Source organism: Heterocephalus glaber, unplaced genomic scaffold, assembly GCF_053883595.1.
Source record: "Heterocephalus glaber isolate CG9 unplaced genomic scaffold, H.glaber_assembly_v1.0 deba00001444, whole genome shotgun sequence".
In the NCBI taxonomy this organism is placed as follows: Eukaryota; Metazoa; Chordata; class Mammalia; order Rodentia; family Bathyergidae; genus Heterocephalus; species Heterocephalus glaber.
In genome coordinates this window covers 9,614,420-9,629,128 of record NW_028258297.1, presented here as the reverse complement: position 1 = coordinate 9,629,128, position 14,709 = coordinate 9,614,420, and the positions used below count along the sequence as shown (strand labels likewise).

The following is a 14,709-nucleotide window of genomic DNA, read 5'->3' as shown; positions in this document are numbered from 1 at the left end:
ATGCCTAGACCAAAGCTCCCAGCTGTGGGTCACCATGGCAATGCTGCCGCCTCTCTGCGCAGCCCCTGCTCAGGAAGGGAACGCCAAGAACCACCTTCCTGGTGGCCCCTAGGGAGCCGCTCCATGGCCTGACAATGCCTCTCACGCTCACCTCCACTCCCTTGGCTGCTGAGTCCAGTCAAGGACTGGCCAGGTCTCCATGGGGAGGAGCGGGTGAGTTGTCACAGTGCCCTTCCTTCTTCGGAGGCCACACCGAGGGTGCGGGGGTGGGGGGGGACTGAAAATGAGGACACAGATGGGACAAAAGATACGTGGCTTCTCCACCTGTGGGGCCTCAGGAAAACCCTGGTTTCTCACTGAGGCTCAGTCTTCTCATCTGAAAAATGGGGGTGGTGTTCTCCCAGGGTCAGTGGAGAAGATTAAGAAAAACCATAAATCTAAAACCCAGCACTGAGCCCACAAGAGGAACTAGTCTCCCCCCCCCTCCCGTGGCAACGCTCCCAAGTAAGCCTCTTCCTCACCCCAGGCGCTAAGCAATAGCACCGGCAACCCCGTGGGTCTGTGGGGAGCATGCGTGCTCATGCACCGGGAGGAGGCCAGGAATGGGGGCGGAGGTGGCCAAGCCCCAGCGCCTTCCCCCCATTTCCCTGGTCTGGATGTCCTGAAAAAGAACCATGATCTAAACTTAGGCAAACCCCAGCTGCTCAAATCTAGTCCCAGACACGTGCTCACCTGTTGTCAGCAGCCACTCCCCTTTGCCAAGCCTCAGTTTCCCCTTCTGTAAATGAGAACCACCCATACCCCTAGTCTTCCAGGACCCTCTAGGACCCGCTTCCGGGAGCCGCATGGGCAGTGAGACTCGGGTCTCGGGGAGAAGTGGGGGTCAAGACCCAGATTTCAGCGCAGCGTGAACCCCCTGCCCCCACGCCGCACCCCACCCACCGCCCCCTGCGCCCAGTGCGCGTGCGCCCGCAGGAGCTCGCGTGTGTGACTCAAGCGCTATTCATAGCTGAGCTCTACCAGCTGCAGCGTCACAAGCAGAGGGGCCTCAGCCCATATTATTATTTCAATTACCATCTGAATTAAAAGTTTGAGCAGCGATCAGCCCACGTAGCGAAGGGAAGAGAGAGCAGGAGAAAAATAAAGATGAAAAGGAGAAGAAGGGCTGAGTCTGGAGATCCCCCACACCCCAAGGAAGGCCGAGGCCGCGCAGGAGGCTTAAAGGTTATGCCAACCCCCAGGATTCCTGCCCGCCCCCTGCCAGGGCTCAGGGTCCCGGTGAGGATGGGAGGAGCTTTTTTCCATGACAGCCCAATGGCGGGAACATGTCCGTCCAGATTCTTTGGATGGGGAGACCACGCTCAGAGAGGGTGACTGTCTGGGGTCACAGAGCCAGGCCCAAGGTGGCCTCTTCCAGGCAGGTCCCACTGTTCCCCGTGTGACACTGACCCCGGCGGGAGGTCCCCAGGCAGGGCAAAGACCGAAGTGGCCTGCGCTCCCCGGTGGTTTCCCTCCCTGTTCCCCGAGCCAGGCTCTCCCCCCGAGAGCCCTCCCTGCAGCCCTCACTCTCCCAGCCTTCTGTACCCCCACTGCCACATCTCAGGCCACCATCGGCCCACAGGCTCCTCCCTGGCCAAAGGTACAGGGGACACAGCCCTGGGCTGAAGCAGCCTGGCTGGAATTGGAGCCTCTGAACACTTTTGGGCAGGTCTCTCCCTGTCTCCCAGCCTCAGTCTCCCCATCTGTAACACGAGTCCTCCCCTTCTGTGCTCGTCTGGTCTGTCTTCAGAACACAGCCCCCAGAGGATCCCTGAGGGGGTGTCATGCTGTGAAGGCAGCTAGACCTTCTCCTGCCAAGCCCCAGCCTAGGGGAGAAATATTTTCCACTTTTCCCAGGGAAGCCCCAAAGACAGCCCCTGAGAGTCAGAGGGGTCTAAACTCAAACCCAAGCTCCTCCACTTTTCCTCACTGTGTGACCCTGGGCAAATCATCACACAGACTCTCTGGGCCCTGGCGTCTCCATTGCTAACTGTTAAGCTTTCAGCCCAGTGCGTGGTAAGGCAAACCACATTTCCTAGCTGGAAAGCGGGTAGGTTAGGGTAGGCACTGCTTCCCAGTGCCTCCTTGGGAAATATCAAAGGCGCTGGGATTTAGGATAGGGGGATGCCATTCAGCCTCACCTACAAAGTAGGAGTCACTAGTTAGAGTTAGGGTTAGGGTTTCCTGGTTCTGTTTGAATAGCCCTGGGAATGAGGAGCTCACAATTTCACCAAATATCCACAGCTATGCCCCATCTTTCTCTGCCTCCAGCTCTGGAAATTTTCTAGCATGGGCCATAACCTTCCAGTTTAACCCCAAGTCCAGCCAGTCCCAGCCTGGGACTTCCTGAAAGGGGGTCTCAAAGGAACCTCAAAAGAATTCCTCAAACAGATGAAGGTTGGGGGAGGTGCTAATGCCCTGGGTGGTGGGGAAAGGCGACCGGGGGCAGGGAGGGCCTGGGGAGGAAGCCTGAGCTGGTTCCTTGGAGCTCTGGGTCCTGCCTGGGCTTGCCACAGTGTTCCACGGGGTGGGCATATTCTCAGGTCTGTGCCCAGGGAGGGCTGGGAGCCAGGCACCCTAGGTTCGGGCCTTGGCTCTGCTTTCTCCATCCCTCAACTATCACTGTGACCTGGGGGGGGCCACTTCCCCCTCGACCTGTCTCCACTTTTGTAAGATGAAGGCATCAGACCAGTGAGGTGAGCCCCAAGCCTTCTGTGAATGAAGCCACCTTCCCACTCCAACTTCCTGTCTCCGGCCTTGGCTGGGGTGTCTCCCATCTCCGGCCAGTGTGCTGGGAGGCACAGGCCCCCAGGTGTCTCCTTCCCTGGGCCCTCTGCTAGGAGGCGGCCTTGAGGGTCCTATCATCCCCATTTTGCAGGTGAGGAGACGGGCAGAAGGAGGTGACAGCACTTTCTCAAGGTCACAGGGAGCCACTCCAAATGCAGGGGCCCCTCTGGATGCAGAAGAGCTGGAGCACTTAAGGCCTCTTTTTTCGGGAGTCAGCAAGACCTTGAGTGACCAGTGTTCTCTAGACAGATGTGAACTCGGCACGGGAGGAGGAGGGGCCTGGCCAAGGTCACAGAGCACGGCAATGACAAATCAAGGTCTTCAGCCTCCCAAGCCTCACTTAGCCCAGGAGACAGTAGCGTGGCCTGACTTTGGACCTGGGTCCTAAAATCTCTCAGGACTGGGACCTTGTCCTGCTTCTAGACCTTATGTGGCTGCCCACAGAAGCCCCTGGGCCTGCGACTGAGGTGGGAAGGGTGAGGCGAAGACAGGAAAGAAAGTTGCGGGCTGGCCCCAGCTGCCTCAGCCCCTGTCCCTCCCTCTCCCCTCGCCAGGGGGAGCGGTGATGTAATGCGCTCGGCTTGCGTCCCAGTGCCAATCTCAGAAGAGAGACGACAGATTGCGTGAGCCAAATTTGGCATCCTAGGGGGAGAGGCACGAAAAGTAGAGATGTGGAGGAGAAGAGAGGAGCTTGTGGAGGTGCTGAAGAAGCCCCTCCCCTGCAGACCCCAGGGTGCCACCCTCCTTCGAAGCAGGCCCCCCAGCTGCTTCTGGGTCAGCCTGGCCGGAGTCTCCCCTGTTCTCTCCCCAGGCCCAGTGCAGCTGCTCCCCGATACCCCCCCCCCCCGCTCGGCTCAGCTCGACTCGGCTGCCAGTCCTGCCCTCCCACCCCCACCCCAACACACCGCTCCAGCTCCGTTTCCCACCGCCGCTAGTTTCCTGGTTACCATGCTGCTGGTTGTCATGCCGCTTCCATGTCCTCGTGACTCAGTGGTCCCCGCAGAGGGGCCCCTCCTCCTCACACCCCCCTCAGCACTCACCCCCGCCTCCCCCAGATCCACATTAAGAACCAGCTTGCCCTGTAAACCAGCTCAGTTCCTCCTCCTTCCTTCAGATCCAAGGCTTGGGAATCTTTCCATAGCACCCTACGCTACTTCGTTCCTACTGTGCTCCTGGCTCCCAAAAGGACGGACGGCTCAACACGACGACTCAGCACCTCGGCAAAGTCAGGGCCATCACCCCATTCTCCAGTTGAAGAAACTGAGGTTCAGAGAAGTCAAGCCAGCTGTCCAAGGTCACTCCGGCAGAAACCCATGGCCAGTTCTGTCTGGTCACAGTCACCTCAAAGGTTTTTTTCTGGGAAAGGAGATCTCTTTTCAAGAGGAGCCCAAGGGGTCATGAGGAATAACTCCCAAACCCCAGATCCCTGCTCTGACTCCTGGATCCTCCTGCCTTTATCAGCCCCCTGTTTCCAGCCATATTTCTCTTACCCCCCCCCCATTTTGCTATTCATCTTCTTTAAGATAAATGAGTCCTCACCCCATCTCCCAGCCCTTCCCCGAGTCTGGGAACAGCCTCCTGCTCACGGAACCCATTGGAGGTCAGTGGGGCAGCGGGGACGTTCCCATTCCCCCGATGTGGAAGTTGAGGCTGAAGGAGGAGGGTGACCTGCCCAGCATTGTCTTCTTGGCTGAGCTAATTTCTGAGCGCCTGTATGGAGGATTCGTGAGGCTGGCTGCCCAGTATGGAAAACCCCAGAAAGAGTCCTTCCTTCCAGTGGAGACTACAGTCGAATGTTCTAGGCAGACGCCTCCGGGCTCCAGCTTGGCTCAATGGCCAGCAGCCCTTGTCCCTATCCCTTATCCCTGCTCCCCTATTCTTCCATTGCTCCCCGAACCAGAGGGCAAGCCAGGGCCACGGCATGACGCCTGGGGCCTAACAGCCCCCAAAGGGCTGGAGCTGGGGAGGTCACAGGACTGAAGGGGAGGAGCACAGATGTCACACCCTTCCCTCTGTCCCTGTGGCCTTCAACCTGCTGATGCCCTGCTACTCTCCCTAAGGCCTCTGTTCATCACCAGAGCCCAGCCACCTGCCTCCCCTGGCCTCTGCCACACTGCGGCCTTCCTGTCCCTTCCGGTCGTCTAGACACAGTGGGCAGAGTGTGGGTGGGGGACATTCTGCAGGTGGCAGGGCAAGTTCTCCCTGATCAGGGACTCATCACATGGCTCTTCCTTGGGAAAGAAAAAGCAGTCTCTTCCTCACTCCCCAGCCTCAGTTTCCATCCCTGTTACAGGTGAGGTGCTGGATCTCTGACCACTCTCTCTGGGGTTGCCTGGCACAAAGTAGATATGCTCAAAATACAAGAAGAGGGATTTTTGTCAAATCAAAAGGCCATTTGCAAAAAAGCTGCAGGTTGGGAGATGGGAAAGAGAGACACCCCCAAGCCCCCTACACCTTGCTACAAGTCAGCTGCCTTGAAGCTCTGGGGCATGACAACGGGGGTGGGTGGAAGCAGCTGAGGGTCATGGCCAGGGCAGGAGGTTAAGATGTCTTTTCTGCCTCTTCTCTCCTCCAAACCCATCGACCACCGACGGACACCCGGACAGCGCACACCAGCTCTGGGAGTCATGAGACCAAACGCGCGCGGGACAGCCGGACCCGGGTCGGGTATCAGGTGCGGAGCGGGCGGCCGGGACGCACAGACAGGAGCGCGGGGACGGACGCTTACCGCGGGGCAGAGAGGGTTCCACGAGTGTCCGGAGGCGCGGGCGGCTACATCCCCCGGCGTCTGGGCGGGAGCGGGGAGCTGGCGCCCCTCGCCGCGCGGGTCAGTCCGCGCCTGTCCGAGGTCTCCGCGCCGTCCCGCGCCGCTCCCCGCGCGCCCAACTTTCAGCGCCGCCCCGCGCTGCGCCCTGGGCGCTGCCGGGGCGTCAGCATCGTCGGCCCGGGCCGGGCTCGGAGCGCGGGGTCCGGGGCCCGGGGCGCCCCGCCGCCCGCGCTCGCGGCCCCCGCTGTCCCTCTCTGTTAGCTCTCCTCGAGCCCCGCTGCGCTGCTGCCCAGCCCGCAACCCTCGTAGCCACTTGGCCTGGGGTCGCCTCCTCGCTCCCGCCACCTGCGCCCTCGCTGCCCGCTCCTACCCGCCACCCGGGCTCAGTCCCTCTCCGGTGGGCCTAGCCTCCCCTGGCTCTGTCGCTGTCGTCCAGCGGGGTCCCTGTCGCCTCTCCCAGGTCTCTGTGCTGCCTCTGTCCCCTGCGCGTCCCGGCCTGTCTCCCTGGAAGTCTCTGTCCTTCCCTGTCCTCCCTCCCGCTCTTGGGGCGCCCCCTCTGTCTGGAACCCCAGCCCCCGCCTCCGCCCGTCCCCGGCTCGCCCGGGAGCCCGAGCTCCCGCCGCCCGCGGCGCGCCGAGAACTCCCAACTCCCGAACGCCGCCCCGCGCCGCGACACTTTCGCCCCTCCTCACACGTGACCCGCGCCCCGCAGCGAAGCCGCGCGCGCCCCCAGCCGGGAGCCCTCGGCCGCCAGCGGGGCCAGACCCTGCTGGGTCCCTTGCGTCGACCCGGGCGTCAAACCTGCTCCCGCAGGGCGCGTGGCGTGGGTCAGGGGTCTGGGCTGGGGGCTGCCCGGCTCCGCTCCTGCCCCAGATCCTGGCCGGGTTTTCCTCTGCGCCCCACGAGCGCGCCTCCTAGAATCCGTTCCGCGTATCCGCTCCGGGCTTTTCCAGCCCCCCGGGGGGCTGGTGGCGAGGGCTGCTCGGGACCTAGGAGGGTTGGGTGGGAGCGAGCGGTAGGCGGCCTGGGGTCGCAGGGCTCCTGTTCCTCTATTTGGGGGTTCTCCTTCCCTTCCGACGGGCCAGGATTCGGGACCTTAAGCACCTGCTGCAGGAAACCGAGGTGGCCCTACCTGAAGGAGCCTAGTGCTCACCTGTCAGCCCCGGTCTGCTTTACAGATCCGCAGACTGAGAGCACCAGAGGGTCTGTCCAAGGTCACCTGGAGGTGGCAGAGCCAGACTAAACCCCAGTCTCGTGTTCTCTGCCAGCCCCCATTTCTGGGTCTCATTAAGCTGTCTTCATAAGGGAGGATAGGCCCTTCTCCCCCTGGCAGCGCCAGTGTGCCCCAGAGTCTGGGCCCCGCATGCAAGCAACCCCAGCACCCCACGGTCCCTGGGGAGCCGGCTACATCGTGGCTATTCTACCACTTCACTCTCCGAAGAGGCTGGAGAGACGGTGCTTCTCTCTCCCAGGGGCAGGCGCAGAAAACGCTTGCAGCTAGACAGACAGCCCTAGAACTTTCCTGGGAGCCTGGCCATCTCTGGTTCAGAGGGAGACAGGTGGAGAGCTGGGTGAATTTGAAGTCCCTCCCCTCTTCCTCCCAGCTGATCCCCAAGGACAGGTCCGCTGTGACTATTGCCTTCCTGGTGCACTCTCCCCACCCCAAGGGGCCCAGGCCAACTCCTCAGCCCCACCTTATCCTGCATGCCACATACCCACATGTACACCCCGGTTCCCACAGGTACCAGAACACACCAGATGCCTCCACACCTCTCTCCCTGTGAGTGCTGTTTCTCCTGCCTGAGATGCCCTTCTGCCTTTTTTGCCCAGAGATTTCCAGCTGTTCTCCAAGCCTGGCCTCTGTACCATGTCCCCAAGAAGGCCTTCTCATGCCACCAGCACAAATCATTCACCCCCACTCATTCACTCCCCTGGTCACCCTGTGTCAGCTCCTGGACTGGGTGTGAGCAGGGTTCTGTATGTACTCAATGAGCCTGCGAGTTAGGTCAACCGGGCTCAAAAGCACTGAGGAGCTATATGACCTTGGCTGAGTTCTTTATTTAACTTGTGTGTGAGGTGGGGACCCTAACACAACTCTGTCTCCCCCATGACCCTGCTTCGCCCTCAGGCAGGCAGCAGGACTGATGGCCCCTGGCGTGAATCTTCCACATGTGGGTGGATGGGGGGACCAGCAGGGCAAGTGCCTAGGTAGCAGGAGTGTATGCCTGGTGCCCTTGCAAAGGTGGGAAGCGGCAGGACGCAAGTGCAGCAAAGGACCACCAGTCTCATCCTTGGCCAGAGTCCTGGCCTGGTGGCTGCCCTGGGAGTGTGGGTACAGGGCAAGGAGAGAGCAGAGAAGAGGGATGTGGGGACAGGGATATCTAGATGCAAAGTGTCTACTCCAGCAAGATTGGTCCTCCAGCACCAGTTAACTGGGCTCACATTTGTGGTAGGAATGGGATCACCTGGCTGGGCCTGGGCTGCACCCTGGGGATAGCTGCTCCACCCTTGCAAATAGGGTGGTCTGAGAGGAAGTAAGGAGAAGCAGGGAGGGCAGCTCCAGGTGGGCAGAGGTTTGGGACAGGAAAGACAGTCCTTATTCCACCACTGAAAACGTGACCCTGGGCCACTCACCTTCTCTACTCTGTACCTTGGTCTCCTCATACGGCAAGTGGGAAGGAGAAAACCTGCTCTGGGCAGCTGTCTTGAGGATGATTAAAGATGAAAGGAGGACTCTGCCCTGGGCCAGCCCAGGTTTGAGTAGTTTCTGTCCCTGTTTGAAGTAGAGGGTGGGAAGGAACGATGTGAGACAGGTGTGGAGAGACCAGTGTGTGTGCATGTGTGTGGGCACATATGTGTGTGTGCACGTGTGTGTGTGTAAGGGCACTGGGAGGAAGGTTTGAGTGTCAGAACCTTTGCTTGTCTTCTCTGGGCCTCAGAGGCCTCCTCTGTCGTGGGACCTGTCTGGGCTGGCTCCATAAAGGCAAGTGGCCCTGGTAAGCACCCTCTCAATGGGCAAGGAGAGTGAGGCCCCATGGAGCTTGTGCCACTAGCCAAGCACTAGTCCAGGCCACTGCAGTCCCCCGTCTCACTTGATCCCTGCAAGAACTCTATGATGTAGGCCCTGTTATCAATGGGAAAACCGAGCCATGGGAACATTTTGAATGAGTGACCTGGGTGGTTAGAGAACTCTCTGGAAAAGAATAACAATCACGCTGAAGTTTGAGAGGGAATGATGGGCAATCCTTCATCCATCCATCCATCCATCCATCCATTTTACCAAAGCTCCCTGCCCAGTTCTCCTCTCCTGTTTGACCCCTACAAATCCATGAGGCAGAGGCTACAACTTCTCAGGAACTATACACAGAAAGGATGTGGCTTGCCTAGGGAGTGAGCAAATGTCTGAGCAAGGATTTGAACTTGGTTTCAACTCCAAGGTTCTGGAGGAAGGTCATTCCAGGCCACCTCAGCACTCAATACCCAGGCAGCTCTGGGAGCCTGCTCAGGGGTTGTGGTCCACAGGGTCCCTGAGAGGCTGTGCAAAGGGCTAGGAGGACAAGGCCAGGGGGACTGGAACCAGGCAGGTGACACAGCTGGGTAGGAGGGAGAAAGGGCCACTTGGAAGTGCCAGAGTTGGAGTCCAGAGTTTTAGACTAGAGAGAGTTCCTTAACAGCCAGCCAGCCTGTTCTGCAGATGAGGCAAACTGAGGCCACCCAGCTGCATAGATGAGAAATCGATCAGGACACAGCTGGCTGCCTTAGGACACCAAAGTCCTGGCAGCTCCAAAGGGCAAGGTCCAGAGGCAGAGAAAGGGATATTGGGGGTCCAGAGGGCCAGGAGCCATCCCCACAGGCCATGTCCTGGGGACTGAGGACTGTTGGGGTCTCTCCTGCCCTCCGCCCCCACCCCCCACCCCCCCAGCACTCAGTAGTCACCAGGGTGGAATATTTTAGCACCTATAGAAAAACCGCCACAGACGGCCGTGGCAGCTGTTGCTAAGGAGACGCTCCCAAAATAGCCCCCCTCCGCCAACCTTTCCCGCTGCTGCTCCTGCTGTGGGGAGGGGAGGAGGGCAGGCACCAAGGGGGGTCACATGAGCCCTGGCCCCAGGCTCACCCACCTACCCTTGTGGCCGCGGCCAAAGATGTGTAGAAGAGACAGGAGCTGCCCTGGGCGTGTCTGTGGCCTCCTGTATGCAGTCTTCAGGGGAAGGTCACCCAGGTGGAGGGGAGAGACAGAAGCACTGCCCTCGGTGCACTGTCACCCCCCCCCACGGCATTGTTCACAGTGGCTCACATCCACGAGCGCAGCGCAACACATGCCCACTTAGATCTGCGCACACACCAGCAAAGACACAAATAGATGCATGGTAAACACATATGCCACAAGTGCACAACACACACCTGCACGCACAGGCCACACAGCCATAAACACACATTTACATACACACGCTCAAGTACACATCCCAAGTGCACACAGACACTGTTGGATGCACACCAGGCATACATGCCAGTCACAACCATCACAACACGTGACACACATTCACAGAGACACACAACTGTCCAAGCATATGCCCAGCACGTGGGATCCAAAGGACATTCGTTACCCAATAGCCTGTGTCTCAGGGGCCAGGTCCTGGGATCCCAGACAGCCTCACTTACTGGGGAACTTCTACAACTCAGCCACAGGGCAGAGGGTGGGAGACATGTGCGGGTGCACGGGTGGAGGGTGCTGCCTTTGTGGTTCCCTCTAAGTCTGGGGACCAGAGCGTTCCTGACCTCTGGAGAGCTGCCCCGGGCCCATTCCGTGGGGAGGGGAACGTGGAGCAGACTCACCTGCAGGCTGGAAATCTCTGGGCATGGAGAGAGTTCTGGGACCAGGCTCACTGTGCAGCTGGATGTCACTGAGGCTGCCCTTGGGGCTGGGGTGACGGAGAGGACAAGACGACAATAGAGAGGCGACGGTGATGATCCTTGAGATGTGCAAGGCACTTTACAGTTTACAAGCTGCTTTTACACTCGATCTTTTCACACACTTGCTGACAGCTACTCTGAGATACTGGTGATGGTGTCTCATCTCTGAGACCCAGAGAGGAGAGAGGACTTCAAGACCACAAGTCAAGTTACTAGCAGATCCAGAACCAGAACCCAAGGAGTTTCCAGCGCCCCAGGCCCGCGTGGCTTCCACTTGGTGCACTTCCCGGGGAGAGAAGCAGGCCACTGGGGTCAGGGCCTTTCTCTGCCCCATTCGCTGGTGATGTTGGGGATGAGCCAAACCCTCCTCTCCCCACCTGCAAAGCTGAGAAGGAATCCCCAGGGGTGCGTGAAGCAGCAGCTCCGTGGCCACAGTCAGGGCTGGGGAGTGGTGTTTGCAGGGTGCCCTCGGAAAGCCTAGCGCTAGACCAAGGGCGGCCTCTCACTGGCCAGTCGCGATCTCCCTCCAGCCGTGCTCTGGGCCTCCGGTTCTATTATCCAGGCTCCGGGTCTTGGCTCGCGCCTCGTCACTCTGGAGACGCTGAGAGCCAGCTTGCGGTTGCCGTGGGAACCTGGCCAGGCCCAGACGCCGCACACGACTCCGGGCGCCCTGCCGGCGCGGAGACAGCGGCGCTCCGGGTCTCCCTCCGAAAGAAAGACACCTGTCCCCAGCAGTGAGGACGCGGGGGGGGGGGGGGGGGGGCGGCGGCGTGGCCGGGGTTATCGTGTCTTTTTCCCCCTTTTAATAAGATATAACTTAGAAACAGTAGTACAGTTACATGAATGTTTGCAGATGTATAAACCTGTGTCACTACCCCCCGGATAAAGATACAGAACCTTCCAGCGCCCAGAATTGTTACACCTGGGGGAAAGAGCGGCGAGGGAGAGGTCCCCTTTTAAGGAAGTGCGATTTCCGTGTTTTCCTCCAGCTTTGCTTTTACAGTCGCTCTCTGGGGCTCAGTTTACCCCTTGCAAAATGCTTTAGTACTTAGCCAACTTCGGCCCTACCATACGAGGTCAGTGCTTAAGGTTATCGCGGTAAAAACTGATTCCACGCATTTGAATAATCTAGACTTGGGGGAGCTCCAGTCGGTGGAGCTTCAGACTTGAATTTGCTATGATTTTTCTATGGTCTTCTCCTCCCTGGTTTCTTTTAAAGAGCAGTACAAATACAATATTTTGGGAGAGTAGGCCATATCATGTCTCTTGTCTTTTTATCATTTATTACTTCTTAGGACTCCTTTCTTCTTCCAGATTTTGACTTAGGACAAGCACCCACTCACCCTTCAAAGCTCATGTAGCTCATCACTTTCCCCGACTTCTTCCTTCACCACAATCTCCTCCCCACCCGGAGACTACCCTAAGTGAGGATGCCCAAAAGCTCCCAATGGCCATGGCCGCATCCACATTCAGCCCCAAGGCACATGGCACACAGCTGGTCTTCAATAAACCCACTTGGGACTAAAAGTGGAAGAAAGCTATGAGGACCTCCACTTCTAGCTCTGTAAATGCAGTGGCTCTGGCTCTGCTGGACAGCACTCAAAAGATACTGAGCCAGGAAAGAGCTCTGGGAACACCTGGAGAGCAGCCCACCCCTGCCGGGTTAGGAAATGGACTCCTCCGAGGCGAGGCGCCTGGCCCAGACCTCTGGGCTGCTGGAAAGAGCTTATTCCTTCCCACTCAAGCGAGGAGCAAGCACTTGCCTGGGGCCTGCAACACATTGGTGGCCTCTGGGGCTGCCGGGGAGTCCCAGGAGCCTGGGCCATAGATCCTCCTTCCTTCCCCTTGCCCCAGAGGAGGATCAGAGGTGGGGTGTCCCAAGGATGTGATTTTACCATCCACATCCATTTCCTTCCATTCAGGATAGTTAACACAGTAGTGCCAGCTAGGGCCAGCACGGAGAAAAAGATTATGTAGACAGATTTTTTTCTAAGAGATCAACTTCCCCACTCTGACCTTGAACACACAATTTGCTTTTTGTTAATAAAAAGAAAAATGGTCTTTGCCTTTGGAGCTGAATGAAATGTCCCTCTTGGCTTCCCCTCCATTACATCCCTACACAGGCTCATTTATAGGTGTCAGAAAATTGAGGCTCAGAGGAGTGAGGGGCTCTCTGGGGTCTACTTTTCAGCAGAGACAGAGAGTGAACAATGTCTCAGATGGCTGGAGGGCTGGCATGGACTACGGTGCAGTGTTTTAAGTGGGTAAGGAAGCTGGGCATGGTGACACAGGCCTGTAATCCCAGCACTCTGAAAGGCTGAGGTAGGAGGATCGTAAACTCAAGCCCAGCCTGGGCAATTTAGTGACCTAGTGAGAACCCGTCTCAAAATAAGAAGTAAAAAAGGGGCTGGGGATATAGCGCAGTATGAAGGCCCTGGGTTTAAAGTCCAACACTGAAAACAAACAAAAAGTAAGGGTTCCTCTTTCCTCCATAGGAAGCTTTGAGAAACACCCCACCTGGGATACAGGATGGGTAGGAAAGAGGCAGGGCTAAGGACTCGAACCAAGTGCTAGAGCTTTGTGGAAATGAGATCGATGTGGTGGGGTGGGGGAGAGGAAGTTGAGCCTCAGTTTCCTCCTGTGTAAAATGAGGACTGAGCATCAATTTCATGGAGGGAGGCTGGAAAGATGGGATGCAAAGAGCACAAACAAGCAGCCATTCTGTCCTCTGCATCCCCATTGAACAGCTAGGAAAGCTGAGGCCCTGAGTGAGGGCACAGCAGCTTCTGCCCGTACTGTAGGCCCTGAACAAGACTCACCCAGCAGAGTTCTCTCCCCTGCTGCCTCCTAGTCTTGGCCAGGTCCCTGGAGGTGTCCTGGGACAAAAGGGAAGTAGAGGATGCCAACTGCGCCTGGCCCCCTCCCTGGGCACTTGGGGCTGCCTCCCAGGAGGACAGATGTTTCACCAAATGGCAAATGCACGTGCTCTTCCCTGGCTTGAGGAGGAGGTGGGCGCTGAGCGGGAGATGCCAGCTGGCTGGGCAGAGAGAATGCAGCCACACCTGAGGGATTTAAATAGCCACCGCCTCCTCTGGGCACCTGCTGGAGGGGGCATCCAGGGAGAGTTTTGAGGGGGATCAGGGACCAGAGGGCCCATTCTGTGGCACTGCTCAGGGATGGTGCTGGCTCCTCCTCCCAGGGTGCCTCAGTCCCTGCAGCTCCCCTCTCTGGCTCCATCACCTGTGGAAGGAATGGAGGTGGGTCTGGCATGCCTGACCCTGGCCTGGTCCTCCCTGACAAATGGGGTCCACCCCTGCTACCCACCTCTCACGAAAGGGAGCTGTCACCTGTCCCGAAGACCACAGTGTAATGGATGATGCAACTGCATGAGCCCTGCAGTCAGGCAGTGCTGGGATCCAGGCTCTGGGGCACCTCAATGGCTCTGTGGCCGGGAGCAAATCTGTGCCCATCCCCTTGTGCAAATGGGAATTGCAGTGCCTCCCTTGTCCTGCTGCTTAGATGGCGCCTCTCACTCACATGTGCACATGAATCCAATTGTCTGGGGAGTGGGGAGACTACAGAGTCTGACCTCCCCCAGCAAGAGGTCTGGGGAGGGGCTGACCTGCTCCCAGCAGCCTGTAGCAACTCTGAGTCCTTGGGCCACACTTTGAGCCTCTGAGGATGCCTGGCACTGGAGTCATGGCCATGGCTTGGGGACCATGGAAGGGACTGACAGGAGAAGGCCCCTCTGGCCATCTGTGGCAGGTGGAGAGTGTGGGACAAGGCCAATTCTTTGGAGAAGGATGAGGGTCCTGAGTCAGGAAGGGGTAATAGGGCTCAAGAAGAGGACAGTGAGGGCCCTTGGCTCATCCCTTCCACTCTTAACACTTGCAGAGACTGATGCCCAGAGAGGGTGGTCGACCTGCTCAGGCCACACAGCACTGGGAGGACCCCTGCTCACCAGAGATTCTCTACCCTTCCTGTTGCTCAATCCTCTGGGATCTCCCCTGGCCTGTGCACCGCTGTTTAACATCATACTGAGAAGAAGAAAGCCCTGGATACTCCTGACAATCATCTCTTTCATGCAGCAACCTTTTTTACAGATGGAAAAACTGAGGCCCACAGCAAGGAGGCGGGAACAGAGGTCAGCCGGACTCCACCCGTGAAGCTGTCATTACTGTCACCCACCCTGTGAGGTCAGG

General features: G+C 58.4%; 1 protein-coding gene and 1 long non-coding RNA gene across 5 annotated transcripts in view; one reads left to right on the top strand and one right to left on the bottom strand.

The window, feature by feature from the left end:
• Positions 1 to 10,604, bottom strand: part of Kcnj4 (potassium inwardly rectifying channel subfamily J member 4) — a 25,733-nt gene extending 15,129 nt beyond the window's left edge. For 2 of the 4 annotated variants that reach the window (XM_087213882.1, XM_013072462.3), the window contains exon 1: positions 5,555 to 5,705. The gene's annotated coding sequence lies outside the window, so the exon portion shown is untranslated. Of the gene's footprint in view, positions 1 to 5,554; positions 5,710 to 10,429 lie in introns of those variants that run through there. The other 2 variants (XM_004845607.2, XM_004845608.3) reach the window with 2 other exon arrangements.
• Positions 3,749 to 14,709, top strand: LOC147827470 (uncharacterized). The gene is made up of 4 exons (XR_015452294.1): positions 3,749 to 5,119; positions 5,433 to 5,500; positions 7,335 to 11,241; positions 14,611 to 14,709. It is a non-coding gene; the product is annotated as an uncharacterized LOC147827470 (long non-coding RNA).